The sequence below is a fragment of the Dermacentor andersoni genome, chromosome 4, assembly GCF_023375885.2.
Source record: "Dermacentor andersoni chromosome 4, qqDerAnde1_hic_scaffold, whole genome shotgun sequence".
NCBI classification, from domain to species: domain Eukaryota; kingdom Metazoa; phylum Arthropoda; class Arachnida; order Ixodida; family Ixodidae; genus Dermacentor; species Dermacentor andersoni.
In genome coordinates this window covers 40,165,183-40,179,274 of record NC_092817.1, presented here as the reverse complement: position 1 = coordinate 40,179,274, position 14,092 = coordinate 40,165,183, and the positions used below count along the sequence as shown (strand labels likewise).

Sequence of the window (14,092 nt, the reverse complement as noted above, 5' to 3'; positions counted from 1 at the left end):
CAGACACACGCGATAGAAGCCTCTAATGACGAATACAAGCATTTAAAATGGCATAGGCCTATTGGCGGCCCACCATTCTTCTTGACTGGTCATCCTTTCACAGCGATGGATAAGGTGTCGAGGGTACTTCATGCAGATTTCGTGAGAGCTCTCATAGGCATTATCGCTGTGCTTATCTCCATCGTGCTCTTTGACGGAAAATGCCGCCAGGAATCTCTGTTGCCCGCAAGGATTCGATCACGGGGGCTGAACGTGAAAGCTATCCTGTTGTGGAGCTGTAATAGTCGTTGTCCTTGTCGTCATGCTGCTGTTGTCGTCGTCGTTGAAACACTTGTGGTTGTTTTCGACGGTACTTACGAATTTTGTTCAAATTACATGCTACGATTTTTTCCCTTCTCGGTGGAGCCAATATAAACGACGTTTATTGGATGATCTTGGCACGAGTCGGCATGTAACAGCATGCAATAATGGCGTACAGCGTATACGCGGCTTGTTTGCGCTCGTCTCTCTTTCTCTCCCCTCTCTTTCCTTCTGCTGTCATAACCTGTTTATCCACCTACTCCTTCCTCCATGCAGAGGAGCCAACCGTAGCTGCCTCTAGTTAACCTCCATGCCCTCCTATGTGTCGTTCCTTTCTCTCTCTCTCTCTCTCTCTCTGTACACGAATAACTCTTACACGATGATTAGGCCGGGTACTGGGTTTTTATTATTGTATTGACTTCTGTAAGGGTCCATGCACCTCGGAGTAATGAACTTGACAGTTGCAGGTGCGGGTCGTGGTTTGGCGTCATGGCGTTCAATGGGTGTTAGCTGTCAGCACGACACACTGCCTTCGAGCGCGAGAGGATGTTTGTGGCGCTGTGGAAGCCAATTAAAGCTTGCTCCCACCATTTACCACCTCACATCGTGAACTGTGTCGATGCATCTCATTCTTTGTATGACAGAGAATGTACGACGTTGTATCACATTATATTGCCCATTGCTTAGTGTAGTACACCGCTGCGTAGATTTGTTCATAGTTGTATAGCTGTCGCATATAGTTGCATAGCCGTCCGCCTGCTTCACCAATACAGATCATTCCCGAGCAGCATGACGACAAAGTTGGTTCCTTTATTGCGATGTCAATTATACAGACACTCCAGAAGTATTTCCACTGTCGTCGTCATAGCAGTCGCCGTCGCACTGATGTTCGGTACCATCGTTTAAAAGTTCAAGTGCCAAGCTGCCGCCCCAACTCGTAATTTCATTGATTCGTACCAAGGACGTCATCGGAATGGAATCACCTCCCCGCGCCCATCGCCAGCAACCCTGATCAATACAAGTTCAAGACCTAAATCTGCAACAACGCACCACAGTTGTACCACTTCTCTATGTAACGCCGCAATGACATTGATAAATAAATAAATAAATAAATAAATAAATAAATAAATAAATAAATAAATAAATAAATAAATAAATAAACAGTCTAAGTGCGACAACATCGTGGCCACGTACCGTATGCTGTGGGTACGAGTGAAAGTGTGTAAATGTGAGCCGACAAGGATGGTGGCTCGATCACGCTCGCGCGAAGGCGGAGGGTGGGGAGGAAGTGCACCGTCTTCCATCGCGCGTAAGGCAAAAAAGGGTGGGGGGGGGGGGGGGGGGGGGGGTGAGGAAGGCGTTCCACTTCGCCGGCGGCTGCGTGTAGCGCGGCTGAGCGCGGCCGCCCGGGCCGTGTCTTGTAAGCGATCTGCGGTAGGCACCGTCTAGGCGCGCCGAGGTCTGATGACTTCGCGTGCACTGTGTTCTCACCGCTTTGTTCGCGTTGAAGCGAGAGGCAGCATGAAGGACAATTCGCTCGCTGCTGCTGCCGCTCTTCCTAACGCCAGCATTTTGACAGCAAGTGTCCGCGGTGATCGAGTTGTGTTCATGCCTGCCGGTGCGCGCGTGACACAATGCTTCTTAGTTTAGTCAGTAAGCGAACGTTCACAAGATTATATGACCGAAAAGGACTGCTATCCTTACTTCGTATAGCTGTATAATAATTTGCTATCGCAATCGACTCTTCGCCTTTCGGGCGTCGCTACGACATTTTGTCTCATACTTCCTTTCCAGCTAAAACACTTCGCAGGGATGCCGGTCTTTCTAAGAGAGCAAGAAGACGAGCGAGGCACCCTCGAAAAGGAAATCCTCATAAGAGAGACGTGTTAGAAACACTATACCTATAGTTCAGCCCGCGCGTTGCCACGAACGTAGTAACGCCGCGACGACGACGACCGGTCGCAGGCTAGCGCACAAAGGACCTCCGCTGACTCTTGGGACACGCTAGAACACACCCGCCTCGCTCCGGCGTGCTCGATCTACCGACGCCGACGCCTCCTCTCTCGAGGTGCTCTCGTCGAGGTTTGCAAGTATAGATAAAACAAAAGCGAAGCGGTCCGCGCTGGGACGGCGGAGGAAGTGGACGGCCGGAGGAAGAGAAGGGAGTGCGGAAGCCTGCTTCCGGGCGCGCGCCACGGGCGGAAGAAAGGAGGCGTCCGCGCGGAACTGGGGCGCTCCGGGGACATTAGCCTAAAAGGAAGTTGCTGTTCGCCCTCCGCGCGCGCACACTGTTCGTCGCCGCGCCGGGGCCCCCGCCGCATGAAATATTCAGGCCACAAAGTCTCGGCCGCGACTCCGCAAATGCTCGCGATTCGAGCTCGCGCGCGCGCGCCCCGGGTAAAGGAAGGGGCTGGTGGGTAGGTTGCGCTGCTCCCCCCCCCCCCCCCTCCCTCAGTATGAGCCTGCGCGCGTACGTGTGTACGAAGGAGCGGGGCACTCTGCCCCGAACGCGCAAGCTCGTTCGCACGCTGCTTGGAGCACCCACCGTTCGCCGCCGCCGGCGTTGTTGTGAGCCCTGTTTGTTCTGCGCCGTGCAGCTCGCGGGCCGGTCACCCCGTTTGCCCCGAGATGAAGGAGAGGGCGCGTAATTGCCTCCTAAGAAGCTCGCGGCTTGGGACTCGCGAGCTCGGTTTCTTTTCTTCTTCTTTTTTTCTCTTTCCGCGCGTGTGTACACTGCTAGCAGGAGGCGGAATATCAGCAGTTCTAACGTATAATCCGAAATCTTGGCTTAGAATCTCATATTCGCGAGCATTCTGCGTTGGATGCCGGGAATGTTGTAATTAAAGCACACCGGGGCGTTAATAACAGTATGCGTGACCCCACGGGGTCGGCCGCAGTAATTTTTGAACCTAATGAACATTCGCACGTTGAGCCATCCTGCTTAGTCTTTTTCGTTGGCGCGTGCCTGGGCGTTACTGCTTTTATTATGGCAGCGTGCCACGAAATTCAATTTCGCGTGGCATTGTCCTGTTCCGCATCTTTTTCTTTCTTTTTTAAGAGAAGGGAGCGTGGTTCAGGGCACCGGGCAAGCGTGGAAGCTATCGATGTTAATTAAAAAACGAACAAGTCCAATTAAACTATAACGTATGGCGTGCGCGCCCACGCGTGAACGCGAGCCTGCGGTTATGAGCATTTTTGAAAACAATAAAAGTTTAGCCGTACTTGAGGTCGTGGCATCTAGCGAAAACTGAAGGCAAGTGTGTCTGGGTGGCAAAGTGATGAATATTCGTGTTTCAGTGGCGCTCAGGTTATTTGTTATGCGAAACATAGAGGAAAGCTTTTCGCACCCTTGAGGGTGCTGCTTTTTTCCATGGCTGACACCCTTAACCACAGGGCTGTTAAAGAACGCACTCTACTCGGGAGCGAGTTCAGACTACATCTGCTATGAGAGAAGGCGGGCGGATTTGAATACTCTGTACTAATTCAAACCCCCTAGCACGCACCTAAATATTTGACACAAGATATTCAACATGAGAAATGCCGTAAGCGTCTCTGCGCTTCCTTATTCCTCGACGTTAAAGGGGCGTATGACAACGTTACGCATGAAGCCATCCTCTCTGCTCTCGCAGAGGTAGGAGTGGGTGGTCGGATGTTTAAATGGATACGGAGTTATTTATCCATGCGATCCTTTTTTGTAAGCACCGAAGAAGGCCATACTTGTCTACATTATAGCTACCGCGGCGTCCCCCAGGGCGGTGTACTTAGCCCTGTGTTATTTAATCTAACACTAATTGCTCTCCTTGAGCACGTGCCAACTACAGTCAGGCTATCAATGTACGCGGATGACATCTGCATATGGACGTCTGCAGTAACACGCCTACAGTTGCGAGCGAGAATTCAGAGAGCCGCCACACAAACTGTTCTCTACCTTCGTAATCGAGGCCTGGAAATTTCCTCAGAGAAATGCGCACTACTGCCATTTACGCGCAAACCCATGGCCAACTACAATGTAATGATAAATGGCCAAATAATACGACAGGTCCGATCGTACACGTTCCTAGGTGTCATAATCGACAGGGACTTGTCATGGAGCCCACACGTATCATACGTGAAAAAACGGTTGACAGGCATCTGTCACCTCTTCAAGTTTTTCGCTGGCAAGCCCTGGGGGATGTCGCCAAGTGCGATGTTGCAACTGTACAGGGTGCTTTTCCTAGGATTTCTGCGATACAGCTTGCCAGCAATAAACAACACAGGTAAAACAAATCTACGCACAATACAAAGTCTTCAGGGTCAAGTGCTCCGGATCTGTCTAGGCCTGCCTCAGAGTGCTTCAACAGTGGCTACGATAGCAATCGCTGGAGATCACCTTGTCAGGACCCACATTGAAATTGAAGTACTCAGGACCCATATAAGGCATCTGACCAGGACTCCTCGTCACCACTTGGCCTCCCTAACAGCGGACAGACCCCACACATCTTTCAGCCGGACGATAACCGCACATGATGAATCATTGCCAGCTTGTTTCACCCCGGCTGCGAGACCTTCGATTCCTCCATGGTGCCTCGCTCAGCCAAAAATCAACCTCACAATACCTGGTATCTCGAAAAAAGCTGATCTATCATCGCCAGCCCTTAGACAGCTCACGCTACTACATTTGTACGAGAATTACCGTGATTCTACGCATATTTACACTGATGGATTTGTCCTTCCAAGTAGCTCCGCGGCGGCAATCGTCATACCAGCGAAAGCTACAACAATCAAATTTAAGACGACCCACGCGACAACATCGACGGCAGCAGAGCTCGCAGCGCTCTTTACTGCCCTTCATCACATTGGTGATGAACCACCACATAAATGGACAATATTCTGCGATTCGAAGGCGGCACTGCAGTCTCTACTGTCACCTTTACGACGCGGACCACACGAACAACTAATATTCCATATTACAGAGACGTTGCAACATATAAGTGAAGCAGGCCATGAGATAACCTTTCAGTGGCTTCCAAGTGACTGCGGGATTATCGGCAATGAACGGGCGGATCACGCTGCCCGCTCAGCCCATACTGAGGAGCGCCACGTCCCAATTCCTCATTCTAGAACTGACGCAGCACGGAAGCTCCGCCTACTTGCTCGGCAGTGCACCGCGTCGCAATGGAATGAGCCACATTTAAGAAACACGCGACTGTACTCACTTGATCCAACACTAAGTCTTCGAGCGCCATCACAGCTTCGACGTAGAGACGCCACGCTTTTATATCGACTTTGGTTGGGCGTTGCCTTTACTAAAGCCTATGCATTCCGCATAGGGATGACCGACAGCCCAACCTGTGACCACTGCGGCCATGAAGAATCAATTGGCCATATTTTGTGTGCCTGCCCGCAGTACAGTACACAGAGGGCATGCCTTCGCCACGAACTTGACCAACTGGACGACCAAGCGCTATCCGAAAAAAGAATTCTGCAACATCGAAAGGACCTACCGTCACAGAAGAAGGCCGTCCAAGCGCTATTGCGCTTTTTGCGATCTACCTGCCTTTGTGAACGACTTTAACTGGAACGCCTTTTGTGTGTGTGCCTCCATGTGTGCGTGTTTTTTTTTCTTTTTTTTGCGTTTTCCTCTCTGTCATCTTTCTAACCCCTATCCCCCATCCCCAGTGTAGGGTAGCAAACCGGAGACTCACATCTGGTTAACCTCCCTGCCTTTCCTCTTCATTCTCTCTCTCTCTCTCTCTGACACAAGAGTTTGGCAGCGATAGCTATTAAATATTGCTTCGGGCATCTTTCGTGTTATCTGAAATCGCAATCCCCCCTTAAGTATGTGGCCGCTTTTACTGCTACAGTTGCCGGCTGCGACCAAACAACGGTTCTGCAGGTGCACAAGTCATCTCTACCCTCAGGCATGATGTATGCGTTAACTGTCTTGTGCTACCTAGTTTGATGGCCCAACTCAAACGAGATCATCGCGTTGCCCAACGGCTGATGCATGGATTACCTCGTGATGCCCAATTTGTTGTATCACCCACTGAAGCGCATCAATTACCCCTCAGGCTGCAAACAGATTAGACAGCTCTACATTACATTGAGCGTCTGCACCGCTCATCGAATGGTCAATTGTTCTTTGATCGTCTGATTCACCACCCGTCTTCTCCACGGGAAAACGGCGTCATTATTTATGAACATTGTTGGCGGTTTTGAACACGCTGTTTCATTTAAGCTTCCGCCTCCGAAAGATATCACCAAACACGTATTCCCGATTTATCTCAGGATCCCTGACATACATTAAAAGTCCGATATGCCTGCTTCAGCAATATTCCGATTCACTCAGTCAGACAGGTTCGAAAGATTTCCAGGGTATCTTCAAGTATTCATAGGTACACCTGTACACAGCGACGGCCAAGGCACCTCTGCAGCTTTTTTCCGCCCTTCGACTCAAGTACGACATATATTTCATAAACCCCATCCAGCCTCGTAAACTGCGGAGCTGGCAGCGATTAATGTTGCACCGAAATACGCGCAATAGGAGTTAACCGCATGGAATATTGCCATCTTTACGGACTCCCGAGCTGCCTTTAGTTGATTACAGCGCTGTTATAATGATTGTCCAGTTGTGCGCAACATTACTGACTCTTCCAACAAAATCGAATCACGTGGTGTATCTCTCGTTGTGCAGTGATAAGTTCAACGGACCGCTCGAAATGAAGAGGCTGATCGGCCGGCTTCGACTTGCGCTCATAACGAGTGTGTCTGCACTGAAATTTTGTGCAAGCTTGATGACGCTCGTCTGCTGTTTCGCCGACACCTACTCAAGCAGCATCCAGACGAAAGCATCGCAAATGAAACGCTCCCGCCCCGTGTTCATGGTGGAAGCTTGCCTCGTCGCGCTAGAGCACAGCTACTCAAGCCAAAGGTTGGCTGAGTGAAGGTGTGTGAGCGTTCATGCCGACAAGGAACGTGTAGCCAGTCCATCGTGTGTGTTTTGCGGTTGAGGCGAGACACTGCAGCACCTGGTACTGTAATGTCCCGCTTCCATTGCGCAGTGCACGTTACCTGTGAGAGACAATCATCCCCTTGCCCTGCGGTGTACGACACTCGACGAATGTTTGTACCCCAGTGGTTGTGCGTCTCGATCGGGCTCAACGCGCTCTCCTCACTTTTCTAGAGGCAACTAACTTTGAGTTTGCGTTTGTAGCACCTTTCTCTTTTGTAAATGAAGAGACTTCACGCACTACTTCTTATATTTCACCATTCTTTAGTAGCGTGATCTGCAGTTACCTGCCCAATCGTGCGTGACCTCTGCTGTGTGCGTTCTGCTTTATTCTTTGATATTTGTCCTGTCGCTTGTTCTTACTTCTTTCCTCCTCTCCTCCCTATCTTACATTTCTATGTTTCTGTCTCCTTCTATATGAAGAGCAGACAGGCGTTGTGTCCCTTCCGGTGGCAGTTGCCAGCCTGCTCTTCGCTTTTCCTTTCCTGTTAGGTGTACGTATGTTTTCAAAAGAAATAATAATACTGTTTCAAACAGGTCTTGTGCCGTCATGTTTACGTGCCACAAAAGGTAGCCAAAGAAAAGAACTTCAAAAATTTCAAAATTTTACGAAGAGCACTAACGGTTCGCTCTTACTCTTGGGGTACGACGGTGTTAGCCGTACGGGACAAACCAGTACTCTTAAGGGAGCGAGAATATTTACCGTGCAGGTCGAGGGGAAAGCAGGCGCCCGAGCCGGACGACTCTCATTTAAATCTCCTGGACACTTATTTAAGTATTCGACGAGTTTAGACCGCCGTAATCAACGCTACCCTCGCTGGGCTTAACTCCAACAACGCTGCGTTAACCACGTGCGCTAACACGCAGCGCGATTCGCGTGGTATTTCGTGCCGCACACAGACACCGAGAGTAGAGGCATTCGTGCCTGCATTACGGAGAACGCATCAGCAGGTGTATAATGAAACAGCGCGTGCCATGGGTGATATTCAGTAATTATTTTATTTGTTTGTTTGTTTGTTTGTCTGTTTGTTTGTGTATGTGTGATTTCGTGTGCGCGTTTGTCCACAAAAGAAAATTATTTGTCCCGTCTTTTATATCTTCTCGCCCTTCGTTCCTCACGACGCGCTATTTTTCTTTCGCATTTAAAGGAATTAAGTCGCCGTTTATTAGATAAACGTTTTGTCTTCATAAGTGCACGTCACTGTCACTTCTGTGGCAGCTTCACAGGTACTCGTTATGCTTGTTTTTCACTTTTCAGTTGTCCATAAAATTGTTAGGTTGAACGTACGAGACCTGCACAGTGGGCTATGAGGCACGCCGTTTTGAAGAGCTGCCGAATAATTGCCGCCAACTGGCGTTCTCTAACGTGCACCCAATGCACGGGACACACGAGTAGTGCTGCATTCCGACCTCACTGCTACGCAGGCGCCGCCATCGTGATTGAACCCGCGACTTCGGGCCATAGCCTTTTGTGCTACTGTGGCGGGCAGGCTTCTTCTTCTTCTTCTTTGGAATGTATCGTCATTGAATTGGACGTGGTACTGTAGAGTAGTACTTTATTCTACTCCGTGTGCGCGGTTCTTTTCTCCTAATATTTCTCGCGTAGTGACTGTGCAGATACGCTGGTAAAGTGCTCGGTGATTGGAAGTTGGCGTGTTGTCGATATACGTATTGCGCTTTCTGACTGTGCGATGAATATATGGCCGTAGGTGCTCAACTGACGAGATGTTTTTTTTTTTTTCTCACCGACATATTTTTTTCTTCTTTGCTCATTTTGTTGCCGTTTTTGTTTTCCTTGGCATATCTTTTGACGTATATTATTTATTGATGTTTTTCAGGAATGCTCGCCCTTCGGTGACCTATTTTACGAGCTTTCTTTACTGACCATTCACCCTCGCCACTCATCATACAGGACCCACCGCTGTGATTTACTAATTTCTTCCTTCTTTATTTTCAAAAATCGAAACATGGAAAACTAGGCTACGTTGATTCACGAATTGTGGAATACCTGCTGCTGATATGAAGTGATGGGCTCGACTCTTGGATATGGCGGTCGTATTCTGATGAGGGTGGAATGCAAAAGCGCTGGCATTTATCTAAATCACGGGCATTATAACGTAAAGCTATTCCAGTCTGTTTCCATTCCATTTCTGTCCGCAGCCCTCCACGACTGGTCAAGCATTTTTTCGGGCCACCCCCACTTCACCTGCCTGTGGCGCGACGTTACGACAACCGCGAGAGCTCCCCATCCGATCTGACATGTACACACTGATTATTCATAATTAGAACAAACAATAGGAGGGAAACAAAAAGAACACGATTCTACGCCTCTTTCGCAGTGAGTCCTACGCTATTTATTGGCGAAAATTTTTTCATGCTGAACTCGAAGTGCCTGAACGAACGAGCGAACGAACGAACTCTGCCAAGGTGTGCATACTGAATCGGCAAAAAACAGCTCGAAACCTGGGACGAAGTTCATGTTGATTCCTTATCACGTGGCATATACCCACAAAAGTATGTGCCCCCACATAATGTATGTATGGGTATCTTCCACACATTGACAAAAGGATGACCACAGCAACAAAAATGTCTAAATCTGTAAAAAAGAAAGACGGCGAAGTAATTAATGCAGTACTAAAATATATGTGTACGTTATAAATGGAAGAACACCAACGCAATAAAGAACGATACAAACAGTGCTGTTTGTGTCGTCCTTCTCTTAGAGCCGTGTTCGGCGCTATTTGTTTCTGTATTGTAGAATAAAACATTTCAGAATATATTTCTGCTTAGTCGCGTGACCGTTCCTGAAATGAAGTGCGCATTTTGCTTCACGTTGAACTGCAGGTCGAGTTTTCATCGGCGCGCACTTGTCCACCGGAACCGGAAGAAGGAGGAGGCAGAGAGCAACTGAGGAGGCTGGGTTCGTAACTTCGCTTTCCTTTTTATTTTTCTCTCTCCTATTTCAGTCTCGATCGTATTCGTCAGCAGCATCGTCGGGGAAGCGAGCGTAAAAGGAAAGAAAAATACTCATTACACTTGAGACCGCCGGCGTCATGAGAAATTCTGTCAGAGCACGCGAAGACCACCACCTTTAAAAGTTTCCGCAACATTTTTCTCTGCTTCGCCGTTATCGTCTTCGTCGCCTTATGTACGCTTTTTTCAGAGCTCGGCCCTCCTTCAAAACGGCAACTCTCTCTCGCCCGTTCCCCTCCCCCTCCCCCCACGGCGATTCGCCATGAGCAAGAAAGACGTTGCCCCGTATCCGAGAGAACTGCGCGGGGAAGGAGTTTTAAATTTGCAAGCGCAAATGACATCACGCGAAAGCCTTCTCCGCGATGGCGAGCACTAAAAGAGCAAGGTAGCGGAATTTAAAAAAATAATAATTAAAAAAAAGAAAAAAAAAGGGGGAGGAGGGATGTGGGGTGGCAGGGAGCGAGGTTGAACAGGGCCGGCAAGGTTCGATGGGCGCTGCAGTACAGCGCACGGGGATCATTACGGGGGATCAGTTTGCCTCGAACAGAGAAATCGATGGGCGCGCATTCGGCCCACCACTGCTGTGCCAGACCATTCAGGTTTCTGCATTTATATCGCTGAAAGAGAAATAAGAAAAAAAAAATGAAACGAAAAAGCAGACTAGCGCTTACAGAGATCATGAGAAGAAAGAGAGAGAGGGAGAACGCCAGGAACAAATCTCCTGCGGCACCAAGCCGAACGGGGCGTACCAGTGCGTATAGCGTGCCGATGGTGCGCTCTCTGGAGATACTGCTGCATTATATATATATATATATATATATATATTGTGTATTATTTCTTCTGTATATTTTTTCCTCGAACGAGGCTGTTAAATAACGTTAAAGCAGCCTTATTCACTGGCGAGCGGCTTTGCCTGGTTTCGTTTGTAACGCATGGCTAATAAGAAAAGCAGAGTGTACACGCTTAACTTCTTTTTTTGTTTTCTGGCCGTGAAATGTGAGCAACAAAGTTCTTGTGTTTCCTGTTACGTATATTTGCCTCGTGATTAAGAGGAAGCGAGATCGCGAGATAAAAAGAGAGAAACACGGAACGAATGCGGCGCCAGCAATTCGTTTTCCTTATTAAATGTTGACTGCTCTGCAGGACACCGTGGATTGAGAGGAACGTTAGCTTGAAACGTAAGAGGATTAAAAAAAGAAAGAGGAGCTTGAAACGCTGTGTTCGCCCTAAATCTCTCGGTTTCCCTTTTTCTATATTTCAAGTAAAAATTACACATGTTTGAAACGACGACCACGACCGCAACAACAGCAACAACAAACTCCATTCTCTGGGAGAACGAAATGCGCGTTGCGTAGTGTGCGCAGCAGTTCTGTCCCACATCTGTGCACATTGCAGTAACTTGAGGTTCGCACCACTTCTATAGAATAGATAACAGCGCATATTATGTGAGTTCAGCAATCGAAATCCGACACTTGTGGTTTATATGGTAGGGCTGTCCTCCCCATCCTGCCTGCGTGACCAGGAGGAAAACCAGGGCGTCTTCTAAAGAAAAAAAAGAGAAAGAAAAAGAGAGAGAAAAATTGATGTTTCTTATACACACCTAATAAGGTTATCGCACTTCTGTGGGATGAACTGGCTGGCCGAGAGATACGGTATACCTCGACAGACTTGGCGACGTTTAGCTAGGTGGACGTACCTCTGTTGCCTTGACAAAGATGACGAGAAGAGCGAGAGATTGATGATATCCAGAGAAACTAGCCTAGCAACAGGCTCGGCGTGCTACTTCAGGGGAGATGGTGAGGGACGATAGAAATTGTGTCAAACAACAACAACAACAACAACAACAACAACAACAACAACAACAACAACAACAACAACAACAACAACAACAACAACAACAACAACAACAACAACAACAACAACAACAACAACAACAACAATAATAATAATAATAATAATAATAATAATAATAATAATGTTATTTGTTTAGAAAACGTATATACACTTGACAGGAAAGAAAAAGCGAGAAGCAGGCTGGCAACTATCACCGGAAGAAGCACTACGCCAGCCTACTCTTCAGAAAGGAGGAAGAGACAGAAACATAGAAATGGAAGATTACAAGAAAGGAAGAAAAGAGGAACGAAAGAGCAAGATGACAAACTCAAAGAGCAAAGATGAACACACACAGTAGAGGTAATGTAAAGCAGGGCCGGTAACTGCACGTCACGTTATTAATGAATTTTAAGTACGGACAAATTCGAATAAATATCTAATCGATGCCTCTTTTTTCCTGTGCTTGAGATGGGCGCATCGTCTATATAGGAAGCTAAGTTACGATGTCGTAGGCCTCCTCCTCTCCCCTAAGAAAGAAAAAAAATTCTTTGCATTTTCGCCCGAGAGGCGAAGCATCGATTGCGACAGCAAATTGGTACACTACTATACGAAGTAACGACAGCAGCTTTACCGGCCGTGTAAAATTGGAAACATTCGCTTACTAACTGAATTAACAAGCATAGTGCCAGCGTGCACTAGCAAACAAGAACACATCACACTCGATGAGCGCGGACACTCGCTGTCAAAATGCTGGTGTGAACAAGTGCGGCAGCAGCAGCGAGCGAAGTGACTTTCGTGCGGTCTATCGTTTCCACGCAACAGCAGCGAGAACACAGCGCGCACAAAGGTATGAGCTGTCTGTAGATCCATTTCAATATACGGCGCGCGCGACCGCGTGCGGCCGTGCAAAATACGCGCTTGGCGGAGTCAAAGACCCCCCCCCCCCCCCCTTTCCCGCGCTGCCTCTCCGCTTCCCTCCGTATATAGCGCGCGAAACTGAACCGCGATCGTCAGTTCAATTTGCGCCCGGTCGCGAAATGCGCAGTTGCTGCCAGAGCACAACCAACAGCCCCTCCAGAGGGTGTTGGCACAACACCGCACTACCCTCCTCTCTCTCCCTCCCATCTCCCCATGACCTTTCGTGCGAATGAAAACGGCGCTCTCCGCTTTCTTCGTTCGCGATCGCCAAATTGAGCTGCGATTGTCGGCGTCCCTCGCGAGCTTTCACTCGCAAGTGCAGCATACGTCGCGCGGCGACGGCGTTATCACCCTTGGTCTCTTACGGAACGTCACGGCGACGGCGACGGCAAAAATGCGCCTGAAGTGTCTACGTAAGTGCTATCGCAATAAAACAATAAAAAAACAATAAGAGGAAGGTGCACTTCATGCAAGCGCAATCACTCGGTTCCCAGTCGCACTGTATTCAGCCCTACTCCACGACGCTCTCCAGGCGCATCAAACTAAGAGAGAGAGAGAGAGAGAGACTTAGCCTCGCTGGGTACGACGAGAGCGAGTCGTCGCCCGCCTCTCGCGCCGAGCTGGGCGAAGAAGAACGCGAGCACGTTTTCGCTAAAAGCCAGCGCACATTCCCATCGTCGTGTCAGTTGCCTGGCATTTATACTTCGCCTCGTCTTCTCCGTGCAGCGTGGCATAGGCGAGCGCATGCGTCAGGCAATCAGCAACGAGAGACGGGCTGCGCGTTCCTGAGAAAGGAGGAAGGATCGCCCATGGGGCTCTTGCATTGCCCAGGGGGCGCTGCGAAAAAGGTGCGAAAAAGCGCCCTCTGTGCTAAAATGGGTCGTACCAAGCTCGGTCGTCTGCTTCGGAAAGCACGTTTACAATATGGACCCGCCACTTTCGGTTGTGTTGTCACGGCCTGCAGCGAATATCGGGCGCCGAAGATTTTTTCAGGAGTGGCACGCTGCGTAAAGGCAAGAAATTATGCAGTGCCGAATACGTGTATGCCGTTCAAGAATTAAGCGGCGAAGTTTTAGCACG

General features: G+C 48.9%; 1 protein-coding gene across 2 annotated transcripts in view; it reads left to right on the top strand.

The window, feature by feature from the left end:
- LOC126536965 (leucine-rich repeat, immunoglobulin-like domain and transmembrane domain-containing protein 3) overlaps nt 1-14,092 on the top strand; it is a 294,777-nt gene that overhangs the window by 132,963 nt on the left and 147,722 nt on the right. Inside the window, exon 2 of one of the 2 annotated variants that reach the window (XM_050184043.3) lies at nt 10,133-10,208. The exons of the other annotated variant lie outside the window; for it this stretch is intronic. The gene's annotated coding sequence lies outside the window, so the exon portion shown is untranslated. The remainder of the gene's footprint in view (nt 1-10,132; nt 10,209-14,092) is intronic. 2 annotated transcript variants of the gene reach the window in all.